This window comes from Lutra lutra, chromosome 11 (assembly GCF_902655055.1).
Source record: "Lutra lutra chromosome 11, mLutLut1.2, whole genome shotgun sequence".
Lineage (NCBI taxonomy): Eukaryota > Metazoa > Chordata > Mammalia > Carnivora > Mustelidae > Lutra > Lutra lutra.
In genome coordinates this window covers 8,644,989-8,660,761 of record NC_062288.1, presented here as the reverse complement: position 1 = coordinate 8,660,761, position 15,773 = coordinate 8,644,989, and positions in this window count along the sequence as shown.

The following is a 15,773-nucleotide window of genomic DNA, read 5'->3' as shown; positions in this document are numbered from 1 at the left end:
AGACTGAAATCATTAAAATCAGGAATGAAATATAGAACATCATTACACACCTTACAGGAAAATAAAAACAGAATGAAATAGAATACTATGAATAATTGTATTTCAATAAATCATATGACCCAGATGAAACAGACAAATTGCCAAGAGTATATAAACAACCATAACTGAGTCAAAAGGGAATAGAAAAATCTGAATAGACTGACAACAGATAGAGAACCATCTACCAATCACTCCTGTGAATATCTACACAAACTCCCCCACCCCCCTCCATAATAGAAAATTGAACCCAGGACTATGCAAAAAATGATTTTAAATCATGATCCAGGTGAGATTTATACCAGGAATGAAAAATTATTTCAACAGAGGAAAGTCAACCAATGTAATAGACCATATTAATGGAATTAAGAGGAAAAAAAATCTTGATCATCTTAATGTAGAAAAAACATTTGAGAACTGCCAAGACCCTTCATGATAGAACATTCTACAAACTAGGAAACGAGGGGAACTTCCTAAACCTGATAATGTATATCCATAAAAAACCACACAGCTAATGTCATGCATAATGGTGGAATATTGAATGCTTGTCCCCTAAATTTAGGATCAAAGACAAGAATGTCTGATCTTCCTATTTATATTCAACATTATACCAAAGATATTAGCCAGGGCAATTATGCAAAAAGAAATAAAATACATTAAAATTTGGAAAGGAAGTAAAACTATCTCTATTTGCAGATGAGCTGATCATGTATTTATAGTATCTTAGGGATAACACTAACATTATTAGAATTCATACATTCATCAAGGTTGCAAAATACATTATTGATATACCAAAAAGTTGCATTTCTATGTTTTAGCAATAAACAATCCAAAAATAAAATTAAGTCATTTCATTTACAGTAATGTCCAAAAGGATAAAATATTTAGGAATAAATCTTAGTGTTATGAACTGAAAACTACAAGACATTGTTGAAAGAAATTAAAGTAAATCTGAATAAAGGGAAAGATATCCACATTTATTGATTAAAAAACTTCAAACTATTAAGGATGGTGATACTTCCCAAACTGATCTAAAGATTCAGTATACCCCTATCAAAATCCAATTGCCACTTTTGCAGAAAATGCTAAGCTGATCCTAAAATTCATATGGAGTTGCAAGAGGTCAAGTGTAGTAACAACAAAGTTGAAAAAGAAGAACAAAGTTGAGTCATTAATACTTATGACTTAAAAATTTACTATGAAGCCAGATAATTAAAACAGTATGATACTAGTATAAGGATAGACATATAAATCAATGAAATAAAATTGAGATTTCAAAAGGAAACTCTTACATTTATAATCAATTAATTTTTGAAGAGTTTCTAGAAAAAAAAATGGGGAAGATCTTTTCCAAAACCAGTGTTGGGACAACTGTATATCTACAAGAAAGAATGAAGATGGATCCCTACTTGAAATGACATACAAAAATGAACTCAAAATGGATCATTGACTTAAATGTAAGAATTAAAATAAAATCTTTGGAAGAAAATACAGGAGTAAATCTTTTAGACTTGGATTAGGCAATTTTGTCTTAGATATGATACCAAAATTACAAGTGACAAAACAAAATATGGAGAAACTGAACTTCACCAAAATTAACAATTTTGTGCTTCAAAAGATACAGTTGGTGAAGTGCATGTCAACCCCTGGAAAGGAGGGGATATTTGTTAGTCATATACATGAGATAAAAGACTTGTATTCAGAATCTATAAATAATACAGCAGTGTTTACAGCACAGCAATGAAAAGACAAACAACCCAACTAAAATAAATGGACCAAATATCTGAAAAGACATTTACCCAAAAAAGATCTTTTAAAAAATCCAATGGTAAATGTGGATGTCAATGAACCCTTTTGTATGCCTAAAACTACCTTAATATTTTCATTCGTCAATATTTACTTTATTTAGTGTAGATTTCTGGATTGTTACTTGACCCTATTATTTGAAAAATGTTATTCCAGAAACTTCCAACATCTGTATATACTGATGTGAATACAGTGTGGCTCAGTCAGTTAAGCTGATTTCAGCTCAGGTCCTGGTCTCAGCAGGGGGTGGGTAGGCAGGAGGGGGTGGTCCTGAGATGGAGCTGGGAGTCAGGCTTAGTGCTCAGCAGAGAGTCTGTTTGAGATTCTCTCTCCCTCCCCCTCTATCCCTCTCCCACTCCACTTGTGTGATGTCCTCATTGTGAAGTTTGTTCCTATTTAAGTGACCTATAATACCGCCTCAGGATTTTTAATAAATTTCATTTTGCTTGCTATTGTTCATTGTCACTAGATGAGTCCAGGTATGAATTTGATTGTATTTACCTTTTTCAGACATAGAATGCTTTATTCTACCTTAGAATATATGTCTTCCCTCAATTAAAAAAAAAAATCCTGGTTTTTATTTTCAATGTTGTCTCCTCAAATGTCTTAATTTTGTTTAAAACAAAACAAAAAACTAGAGTTCTATCTCCTTAACCTGCACGGTTTATTCAGTTTGAATGACTAATTCCCCCCCATGTGGTTGTGAAAATTCCAACCACTGAGCTCTTTCTGTTTTTCATATACCTCTGAGAGTTTGGCTTCAATTCCTACTTTTTTCCACTATTGATTTATGATATATTTTAGTTTTTATCTGACAACTGAAAATTTGCTTCATTTCTTTAATATTCACATATTTGTATTACTGTGTGTATGTAAATTATTGCATTTTATACTAAATATCAGTGCAACTGGTGTGTAAGCACTGTGGAGAGGAGAAATTTTTGCATGATCTCTATCCACCATATTGATTTTTCATTGTTTCCCCTCGAGTACTTCTATGCACCTTTCAAGACTCAGTTATCTTTTGATTTCACCATAATAGCCATCTCTGGGGAAACAGACTATTTCTGAGCTCCTCCTATGTGTTCCCATGAGTCATTATGTGTACATCTAATAGTATATTATATCTACACCACAATCTATTACTTTAGCTTGTCTGCACTGCCAAGTTACATTTTGCCAAGCATTAAAAATAAATTTCAAGTATTCTTAAATGTTCTCTTTACTGAACACAAAGAACTCCATCTGATTTATATATATTTTAAGTTCCTAAAATAACTAATACTAAATAGGTAACAAGTAATATTACAGAGATTCTATTGTAGAGAAAAATTAAGATGTTAAAATTATAATGCCATATCTCCACAATAATCTTTGTTTTCCTGTAGGCAATCAATCTCTCAGGGGTGTAGGTAAAAGATCGCTCTTGAAGGATGGCCTCAGCTTCCAGACCAATTTAACTTCAAAGCTTCTGATATTGGTTATTTCTCAGGGGTTGTGATTTTTTTCTCTATCGCAACCACAGTTGGTCTAAAGGTAATAATTTCCTGGGCAGGAATCCAATTTTGTAACTATCTCTGTCAGCATGCCGATTTTGTATTGTGCCTTATAAGACTCAGTAGGATCCATCAACATAAGCTCAGATAGCTCTACCACAATACTTAAATGTGTTCTTAAACTAAGGCATTAGAGACAAAGTTAACAACTGGAAATACCTACAGTAAATTTCTGAGATAAGCATTTTGAAATTTACTGGCAAAGATAATTATTTATATATATCATGCAGGTTTGGTTTTTATTTTACCTGCTGAATGTCTTCACAAAGGACCATTACTCTCTTTTCTACTCTACTGATATTCTTATTAATTTCATTTCACTCTCTAGGTTGGATTCTTCCCTTGGTTTCATGGTCATTAATAAGGATGAATAAAGTAGAGTAGGTAGATTTAAATTGGAAAAATTTAAATTGGAAAAAAGAATTTCCAAGTTTAAGGAGGTGGTATATTTAAATACCCATATATAATCAAGGGGAGTGAAAAGAAGATAAAGTGGTAGAAAAGAGTAAGGTGAAAGACTTCAGTAAGGTATTAACACTGAAGAAATCTGGCTTGGGTCCCAAAAAGACCACCAGTGATGAAAGCCAACACAAAATGTGAACTCAATAATAGGTAGCATCAGTAATATTTAGAAATATTTATTTCCAAAGATTTAAATGTTTTAGTTTCTGTTGAACACATATTTACCTTGCTATAGCAGGAGGTTTTATGCTATATCTAAGCAGAGACACATGGATAATCTTAAGGAAACATTTCATGGATAAGATGGAATGAAATTCTATTTTCTTACAGACTGGAGATAGGCCTATACATCTTATTTTTATCCTTTTCTTATTTCTGGGCCAAATATCAATATAAAACATTGCACATTAATGAGGTTAAGCTGGTATCCTTTACACCACAATTTAAAAAAATTAAAATGATGTGAAAACTGAATGTTATGTTAGAAATTTACAAGCAAAGGTTTGATTTAAGCTTCTTATAAATTTTTGAAATAAACATAACATACTAATGTGATTGTTTATATGTCCATTTTTCTTTTTCTTGTGAAAAGAGTATAGGTGATATACACTATGGGTGTACATGCATATTTGCCAGATGCTATAATTCAAGATTTTGCTCTGCAGTGAGGCTCAAGGAAACTAGACTCTCTTTGACTGAAGTGAACAACATACACATAAAATCTTCAGTCTTGGATGTTTTTTATAATTTCATAAGCCATATTTGGATGTTGTGGCTGATCATGAAATGAAATTTAAAAATTAAATTATTTTTAAAATAAAGTTAGTATAGTATAGTAACCATTAACCATATAGTAACCATTAACAGCTTATTAAACCAGAATTTTAGGGTAAGCAATTACAATTTTATTTCCAAATGCAAGTATTTGAAGATAAAGTACATTTGATCCATATTATAAGGCAAACATTGAAAGGAAACAAATCGACAAATCAGTTTTCATGGTCAAAGTGATCTAATGTATAGTTGATACAATTCATGAGTTCCTCTCAAATGAGAAAGATATCAAGTATATCGACTCTTTATCAGTCTAGAGATATAAGTTGTTAATAATAAAGGAAATTTCCATTTTCTATATAGCATCTAATGATAAAAATAACATATATTTCTCATATCTTCACATTTCTTAAACTTAAATCAAATAACTTGACTAAAAGGATGTATACCCAGACCAAATAAAACATATATTCAACTTTTCTTCCATCTCAGGGAAGACTGGAGGTCTCTGAAACATTTCTTTACCACAGAACATGGGATTAGGAGTCTAAGAAGACCCAGTTGGCTGGAGTTCATGAGACAAAGGACTAAAGAGAAGAGAGCTACATGGAAGGCTCTCTGGAGATCTGTGGAGGGTCATTTTTGGACATTATTTAGGTAATACTGATCAATGTGTGAGGAAACCACTTCCAAGGCTGGGAGAGACCAGCTGAAAAGATCATCTGTAAGACTGTCTGAAGTTCACATAGGGCCCCAAATAGTGTAAGCATCACTGGCAAAAACTTTATGTAGGCAGTGGGACACACTCTAGAGCCATTAATATTTATTATTTGTAGGTATTGATAGAGATCAAAGAATCACAACTACTTGATGAAAACAAGTAATATGAAAACTAGAAAAAAGATTAAACACATGCAATGTGCTAAATGAAGAAACAGAAGAATAAATTAAAATCAAGAATTTATATCTAGAGAGGCAAAGCAAAAAAGAAATGAAGAAGTTATCACATCTATAAAACAAGAACAGGCTGTTACAAGAAATAATAATCAATCTTTCAAAATATGTATGTAATTGCTAAAAAAATCAGTGAAATAGAAATGCTATTCAACTATTAGCATAAGATGCATTCTTGAAGACTGGTAACACAGGAGTAGTATAATGTGAGGAAACAGTTTCAAGAATAATTGAAAAGAGTTTTATTGATTTATGTGCATCAAATACTCCTGTTAAAAAACAATGAGAAAATTCTGGTATAATGATAAAGACATACAGCTGTTACTTTTCACCTAAAGCTAATGTGAAATAAAATACAATTACTGTTGAAATTAGAAAACATTAAAATTGCAAACCAAGTGTGCAAAGCTGCTAAAAGCAGTGGGGATTGAAGAGGAAGTTCTGTAAAAGCAATCACAAGTAAACATGGTGGCAGCCAGTAAAGAATGCTTCTTGGAGGCAAGGTACACAGAGAGGTAGCATCTAAATTTCTCATTTATAATAAGAGAGTGAGGTCCAATATCTGGCGGTAGAAGTTCCCTTGAACCCAGTTTGGTTCCAAAGAGCATAGGAAATAGAGCTAAATGACTCACAGCCAAGTCATATTTGCAAAAGTGTGTTAGTAGCTGTGCCCTAGTGGAAGAATTGAAGATTCACAATGTGGCTGTAGCTGCCTCTCTGCATTTAGCAGATCTGAATACATTCCTATACTAACTAGCTCTTTTGCACTGACTAGGTGTGGGCCATGTGAAAACTTAACTTCTATTTTGGTATTATGAACTCTTAGAATGCCACCTTCCCAGCATGGTCACATCCTCAACAGACAAGATGAAGGACCAGAAGCAGAAAAGTGGCATTAGGCTATGTAAACACGAGAGAGGATCTACTATAAATAATCTGTTCTGTGGTAAGTATGTAGTACTAGACTGAGTATCCAGAAACACAGTAGGACATTAGTAGAAATTAGAACACAGAAGTCTTGGTGGTAACCCAGATATTGTGGACAGTGTAATTGCATCCCAACAACCTTTGAGGAGCGCAATGTGATTTAGATGGATTGATCCCTTCCCTAGCCTCCTCTTTCCATCACAGTCATTGGTGTAGGGATAAGTGTCCAACCCACATTTAAGACCATCAGCATGTAGTCTGGACATCCTGAATGTTTCAGGGTTGGCATATGCCTTTCGTTTGGAGTCGAGCTAGGGGTTTTTGTGCAGGTGTTGAACATAGGATCCCAGGAATTGTTCACATTCATTTATAGCCATGTAAGGCAATCTGGAAATAAAACTGCTAATTTAGAAGGCAGAACAGAAAGAAAAGAAGTTGTTCCTCAGTTATGTCACTGATCTGATGTACAAAATCTAATCTGACTGGCATTACAGGAGTCAGAACTTACTCCATTTAGCTTTACATTGGTTTCCTGTGACTTAAGATCAGAGGTATCTTGCCAGAGCAGTTTCCCAGATGTACAGCCAGCCTAGAGGTTGATGGTTTCTGAGTCTAGTTGGCAATAGAAATACTAAACGATAACCTAAAATGATGACTCAGTCACTGATTTTGGCATCTATAAGGGTGATGTGACTTTAAATTACATCCATTCCAGACTTCATGCTGGAGGTAAACAAAGAAAGGAAATTGCTGATGTACCAATGGCTACATAATTCAAGATTGTCTTAGAACTAGGTGGTGAGCAGCTGCAAAGTGAGAGAGGGAAAAAAATAACAAGATTTTTAAAAAAATAGCAACTACGGTCTTTGGTTGAGGTTATGTCTCTATTCCAAAATGAGAAAGCTGAGTACTAGAGATTTTATTTAACTTTCTCAGGGTTATTTACTGGAAAAGTAGATCAAGGATTTAAATTCATGTCTACCAATCCCAAAAGATAACACTTCGCCTTCTGCATAATTTGTTCTCTAAAACCAGGAATATTCAAGCACCCGTGAGCAAACATATTTCAAGGCTGCATAGAACCAAACCTCTCATCCATTATCTACCCCTTCTTTTTCCAACTGTGAGAATCTATGTTTCTATTGAAGATTTCAACATGTTCTCTGAAATAGCCTGTTGTCAAATACTTACTGATTCCAGTTTTCTTTACTGAAATACAAGGAAGAAAGCAGAGGTAGGATGGTGTGATTGCGAAGGTAGATGGGTCAGTTTGGAGTGCTCCGGTACCTTGTTGTCATTGACACATACACTGCTCTCATGTTTTGTTGGTGTTGTTCTTTTTCTTCTTTGCCTTTTCTTGGATCCTTTACCTTCCTCTATACATGCTATTAACACCAGATATTGTCAAATCTGATTTTCTTGTTTGGAAGTTGAGTTTTTTGTTTATTAGAACTGCTGCCAGCACAGCAAAATTCAGTGTCATCTTTCACATCTGAATCGCCCATATGCAATTTGGACAGCATGTGGATTATGCTTAGTGTAGACTGTGACATGAATTCAGTTCCTTTGAAGTTAATTGTCAGCTCTTACAGCTATAGTGACTGCAGAATAGTCAGCAAAATGCCGCAATCACCATCATTAAGAAATTTTGAATGACTGCCTGTAGATGCAGCATAAAGCTTATTGATGTGGGGGGAAAATGATCATTTCAGAATACTGAACATTTATCATGGTACTATTGCCAAGTTCCTAATTATATCTTAAGACATGGCTTTGTGAAAGAAACTGCATAGAACTGAATCTACTGTCAAATTCCACTGATGTTGGTAACAAGAACTGACAGAGCAGCATTAAAGGCAACGTGCACACCCCCGTTCATTGTTGTTACTAATAATGCAATAAACTCGATTATTAAGTAACTCACAGATAAAATGACTAAAGAGAGAGCAGAGAAATTTTGAATTGCAGTAACCAACTAGGAAGAAAACTGTCAGTATGGGGGTAAGAGTTCTATCCATTACATAATGGCAATACTGTCTACAGACATAACAGTGAGTAGAGAGAAGCTGAGCTGAAGGCAAGGTTCTTGTCAGAGCTACAGCACCTGTTCAGAAAACACAGCAGTAATTGTGAGGCCCAGTAAAAGCAAAAGAATTAGGTGACAATACTGTAAGTTTTACAAATAAAAACCTTGTTCTATAAAAATTTCAAATCATAGAGAACAAAATGCACTTTCTTAACTTATAAATGCCATAAATTTTATTTGCATGCTGGTAGTCAAATACACGATGGGCTTGTGTCCTATGGTTTTGGTTATTTCCTGACACTTCCAACAAGTAATATATACTAAACCCAGTGGTTTCTATTTGTTCAGGATTTCCTTTGTCTCATCTATACTTGTACTTTTTGATCTTTTGACCCTATTACTGAGGTTGATGTGGTAATGAGCTGAGAATTGTTTGTGTCTATATGTAAATTCCATTTTTTTTTAAACTAGCAGTATTCTATTTTCAGTGCTTATTCAGAGCTCAATAGGGTCAGTTCATTCATTTAAATATCTCAAACTATTTGTGAGTTAAATGCTGCTATCCACCTAATTGCCAGGTGAGAATAATGACAACCAGGTTAACAATTTATGAAAACATAGAAGAATAATGAGTGGGAGATCTGTAGATTTAAGCCTACATCTACTACATGCAAATCTTATGACCTGCCTCAACTCTGCACGCAGCCTTCCAGCAAGAGAGCCTTCACATTCTTCCTTCTAGACACTAAAAAAAAAAAAAAAAGAAAAAAGAAAAAAGTATCAGTGCACAGAATTTCGAGGAAGGAGATATAAGAATCAAATAATTTACATTTTTATCATTTCATTTTACTTTGTGAATTAACTGATAAAATTGCAGGGCAATCTATAAAAATAAGAAATACTAATATCTTTAATCTTTACAAGCATAATAGGAAAATTCTATAATCCTATAATAAACATTTATCTTCTTATTATATATCTTTCTCCTTTTGACAAAAGTTGATATTGCCCTGTTTTAGGAGGTGGTGGTCTATGATAAAATACTGCAATTTAAGGAAAGGAAAATCCAGGCTGAGGCAGAAAAGCTTACTTTTGAAATTATATCTCACAAGGCAAGTATGAATCAAATTGCAGTAAAACCCAGAGTAAAAAATGTGAAGAACAAATGTCAAACTGTAGGACTAAAATTAGCTATACAGTGGATAACTTGGGAAATTCTCCGAATGGAAACTGAAACATGCAGAGAATTAAAGAAAAAAAATAACTAAAAACAGATTCAGTTTCCAGTTTAAGGGTCCAATGTAGGGTCCAGACTCCAAAACTTCTGCTTTCTCATAAATTAACTGCTATCATTCCATTATTTTAATTTGCTGCTGGTTCTTTCCTGTCATCAAGTAAACCCGTAGACTTTATTTAAATTTAAAATGTAACCAAAACGATCTCTATGGATCACATCACCAATGCTGGTCAATGACCAGTACTTCCCCCCCACCAAACAATGACTCTTCAATTCATGACATCTTTGGCATTGCCGAACACCTTTGCTAAAGACATCCATTACCTTGATGTCCTTAATTAAAAACAACACTTTTAAGGTTGTGTTATGCTTGGCTTCCCTACAGCACTTGACATTCTGAGGCATTCAGTTGTTTTAATTTTTTTTTTTTTTTAATTTGTTGAAGTATGGTTGATAGTGATTTAACAATTACATACATCAGGCTGAGTATAGCTAACATCTGTCACCACACAAAGTTATTACAATGTTACTGACTCTATTCCTTATGCTGTCCTCTTTATCCCTTTATTTTACAACTGGAAGGGTGTACCATACCTCTCGATCCACTTCACCTATTCTACCCATCCCTCAGCCTCTTCTGCCTGGCAACCACTAGTGTGTTCTCTGTACTTATGAGTCAGTTTCTCTTTTTGTTGTTCTTGTACTTTTTGTTCATTCCTTTTGTTTTTCAGATTCCACATATAAGCAAAACCATATGGTGTTTGTCTTTCTGTCTGATTTATTATGCTTAGCATAATATGCTCTAGGTCTGTCCACGTTGTCACAACTGGCAAGATTTTATTCTTTTCATGGCTGAGTAATATTTCATTGTGTATACATACCATACTCTATCAATGAACGCTTAGGTTGCTTCCCAAAGTTAGTAGTTTGAAATGTGTAGTGTCTCTCACAATTCTATAGTTTTACTAGCTATAGGTTATTTATATTCTTTCCACAGTAAAATACATACAACTGCTTCCAACATTCACAGATTCTCATTTCACTGCATCCTCAGGTGCAGGTGACAGGTGGTGACAGATTGGGGGTTGGGGGTAGAACATCCAAGATGGCTGACTCATAGTATGCAGTAGGTGCTGGTCCCCACTGGGAGTTAAGCTAAGGGTCCTATCAGGGCACCTTGGTATCCATTCACTTGAACAAACCACGTGGCTTAGACCTCTCATTTCATGACTGGGTTCCAAAGGGAGCATTCCAAGAAGTGAAGAAGGAATTTGCAGATTTCCTGAAGTCTCTGACTTGGAAGCTACATTTCATCAGCCTCACTGTCAAATGAAAGACCACTAATATTTCAAGATGTATTTTAATTATCCATTATCTGGGAAGCCTTTTTAATTCATCTATTAGATAATGGCTTTCTTTTCATTTTAATTAAATTATAATGTTCTTCATGACCAGCATAGTACTTGTATAATATTCATTTCTATCTTCACTGGAATGCAAACAAGCTGAGAAAAAGACTGCTTTATCCATCTTTTTTTTTTTTTACCAAGTGCCTATCATTGTGTCTTTTTATTAGTCCTTAATAAGTAATTATCGAATATTTGATGTTTTAAATTGTTGAAATTAAACATGACCTCAACATGGGTTTACAAAATTTAGTGAGAAATAAATTAACTTGATAAAAATAAACATTTTCTAAAAAAAATTTATATACTTTGAAATAGTTTTAGATTTACAGGAACATTATGAAGATGGCACAGAGAATTCCACTATAACGGACATAGGTTTACTTAGCATTAGCATCTTATATTAATAGGGTGTATTTGTTACAATTAAGAACCAATATCAATGCATTATTAATTAAAGTCTATACTTTATTCATATTATCCTACTTTTGACCTAATGTCCATTTTGTGCTACAGGATCCCATCCAAGATAGCACATTATATATGTAAGCTTCTCTTGGTTATGACAGTTTCTCAGACTATTCTTGTTTTCGACGATCTGGATAGTTTAGAAGAACTGGTCAGGTATTTGTAGAATGCCCTCCTAATTGTGATTCACCTAATGTTTGCTTCATGACCAGCCTTGGGTTTGTGTGTTTTGGGGTGGAGGATCCCAGAGATATAGTGCCATCATTATCACATTTTATCAAGCATACATACTGACGACATGACTCATCACTATTGATGTTAATCTTGCTCACCTGACTGAGGTAGAATTTTTCAGGTTTCTCCACTGGAATCTTTCCCTCTCTTTCCCCACTATTGTCCATGGGTCACTACATGTATTATGCTCTGTTTCTTTGTGGTAGAATATCTATATCAATTATTTTCAATTTTTTTGCATACAGGTCTGTCCATTGTCTCCAATTTAGGTATTTATTTAATTATTTGTATTTATCAGCATGGACTCATAGATAAATTGTAATACTATTTTAATTACTTTTTTGCACAAATTGTTCCAGTCTGAGCATTATTAGGAGCTTGGTTCTTGTCACCCTTTGACATACCTCCATTATTGTGGATTTTGGTTTTAAATAACTTCCTTACTTTCAGGCACTACAAGATGCTTCAGTCTCATCTTGTATATTTCTTCCCTTAATCTTGGAGTCAGTCATTTCTCCAAGGAGTGCTGATTCCCTTTATGAAACAATGGCATAGAAATCAAACCTGGGTACAAGATGTTGCTACTGGATGTCTTGGACCCTCTAGCTGATAGAGAAAAGATACATATACAAACCCGTCTGTACCAGCATGTCTATAAATATTTCTATATTTAAGTATATGTATCTATATTAAGCTGAACCTGAGTTCATACAGATGTCTCCAACTCTAGTCCATTACCATAAAATCACCGTACAATCCTCCACTGGCTTATTTGTGATATCCAACTTTAACAGTGAGAAACCTGGCTCCCACCATTGCCACCCATTTAGTTAATTGTTCAATTCCAGTATATGTGTGTGGTGGTCTCAGTTGCGAACCTGTACCCCGTATCCTGTCAGAAACAATTTTATCAACTAGAGTACAGTATGCTTTCTAATTTCCATTTACAAAATTATGTATAATTTCTTTTGCCTTTAGTCTTCTATTCCTTAATGTCCAGAGATAGGTCAGTACCTGCTCTCCCCTCCCTGTTCAGTGTGGCTGTTTTATATATATGTAATACATGTAGATCATTTTGTCATTTTCTGCATTCCATCTTGGGATCCCTGAACTCCTGACTTCTTAAAATTAGCATACAATAGGTTAATTATTATCATGTAACGTTCCATGAGTTTTTGACAAATACCCAATATGCTATGTTCACCATTACAGTATCATACAGAGTGGTTTCACTGCCCTAAGAATTCCCTGTCCTTCACCTATTCTACCCTCTCACCATAGCAATAGTTGGTCAGGCAGTTAACTGCAATGGAACAGTTCAGTCTCTCAGACTGTCTTCTCTAACCTGGTAATACACATTAAAGTTTCATCTATTTCTTTTGTAGGTTGATAGCTCATCTCTTTTTATCTCTGAATAATAATTCATTGTACATTGTTTCATAGTTGTTTATCTCTTTATAGGTTGAAGGACGTCTTGGTTGCTTCTAGTCTTTAGACATCATGAATAAAGCTGCTATTAACATTTACATGCAGGTTTCTACACAGACATACATTTCAAATCTGCAGATTAAATACCTAGGAACACAGTTGCTGGATCATATGGTAAGACTAAATTTTTTCATTGTAAGAAACTGCAGTATTAGCAAGATGACTTTAATATTTATTTTAACTACAGGTATTTTTATTACAAATTATAATAAAATGTATTATATTATAAATAAAATAGAAATATACTCTATGAATGTGTTCTATGATTATAATATAAAACTTAAATAAATCAGATAAATACAAAGAAGAAAATAAAGGTCACCCATAATCCATCATGTATAGTCACTCATAGTTTCATTCAATATTCTTTTTATTCACATTCTTAACTTTTTCTAAAAGTAACACACATGGTATTTTGGGCTCTTTAAACTTGTGTTGACTCACACAAATCTAATGCTTCCCACTAATAACAACCGAGGAACAAAAATCCCCAATATTAGGGCTAGGGGTGACCCTTCAATTTAATCTATAGTACATAGTAAATTTGTAGAAAATGATTAAGTTTTTCTGTCTTTAGCTCTTCATGATATGCATGGTAGGGTAACATTTTATAATTTCCATTTATCAAGTTATAATGAAATTATGTCAAATCATAAATTGCCTCAAATTAAAAAATCAAATGATCTTCTTTAATATCATCTTAATGGAATTAATAATTTTTCCATTTTTCAAGGACTTTTTATCTAAAAAGTCGATTTTGTAATCTAAATATTGGACTATATAACTTTTAGATAAGACTGTGTGTACATTGAAGATATTTTGGATAAATTATAAGGAGTGGGATGGCTGAGAAAAACAAGCTACATCAATAGTATATGAAAAAAATCTAAAAAGAGTGCTACTTGTTTTTACAAATGAATACTCCTTGATGGTTTCATTTTATTTATTTATTTATTTTTAAAGATTTTATTTATTTATTTGACAGACAGCGATCACAAGCAGACAGAGAGGCAGGTGACGGGGGCAGGGAGAAGCAGGCTCCCTGCTGAGCAGAGAGCCCGATGTGGGGCTCGATCCCAGGACCCTGGGATCATGACCTGAGCTGAAGGCAGAGGCTTTAACACACTGAGCCACTCAGGCACCCCTTGATGATTTCATTTTAATAGTTAATAGTCTATAATATATTTTCTAATGTTATTTCCTTTGTAGTTCATTTATGCTAATGTGCATATGTTGCTTTTCATAATTTCTTATAATTTGTTTCTAAATTAACAAACAAGATTCACTTCACTTTTTTTTAAATATTTTTTTCAAAGAAAAGCAACAAAAACCCAATAATTTAGAAGGCAGAGGTAGTTATGAAAATTAAAGAAATTAGAAGTAATTTGAAGTTAACATCACTAAAGTTACTATAAGAGCCACAGAATAAGCAAACATTGATAATTACACACTATCATAGTTTAATTTTTAGGGAACTGGACAATGATATTAAATAATATTGTGTGGGTTTATTTAGTCAAAGGAAAGTTAGATCATAATGAGGAAAAACAATAACTTCAAAATACTTTACCTTCTCTATCTTAAAGTGGTTCATTGGTGTTATTATAAAAAATAAAAGATTCAATAAAATATTGCACACAGATAAAATCCCATAGTAGACATAAATGGTCAAATAGTTTTTGTCTGAACGATATACCTTAAATATACATCAATGAAGTGTATTGAAGAATCCAAGGTTAGACATTTCTTACATATTCTGTATTCCAAATGTCCTGAATATTTCCAGTACTAATATGTTGTGAATAACTTATAAATTAAAAATACGACTGCTTTTAAAAATCAGGCTGGGGTGCCTGGTGACCAAGTCCTTATTTCTGCTTAGGTCATGATCTCATGGTGCTGGGATCAAGCCCCATGACAGGTTCTGTGCTCAGCAGGGAGTCTGCTTGAGATTCTCTCTCTCCCTCTCCCTCCCTCTCACTCTGCACCTCCCCCTGCTCATGAGCATGTCCTCTCTCTCTCTCTCTCTAAAAATAAATAAATAAATAAATCTTTAAAAATATTATTATGGCTTAAAAAGAATGCTAGCCAAGAGAGATGCTGGCTGTTCACTTTGGAAATGGCATATTTGATAGATCCATTATCGTTATTAACAACAGTTGGATGTGAAACATTTGACAACAGGGATGCATACTATTAAGGGAAGGAAAAGGTTAAAATTGTAACACATCTGCATCATTTTTGAATATGCAAAGTATATATTCTTTCTCGTTTTTTTTTAAAGATTTTATTTATTTGACCGAGAGAGATCACAAGTAGGCAGAGAGGCAGGAAGAGACAGAAGGGGAAGCAGGGTCCCTGCTGAGCAGAGAGCCTGATGCAGGGCTCCATCCCAGGAC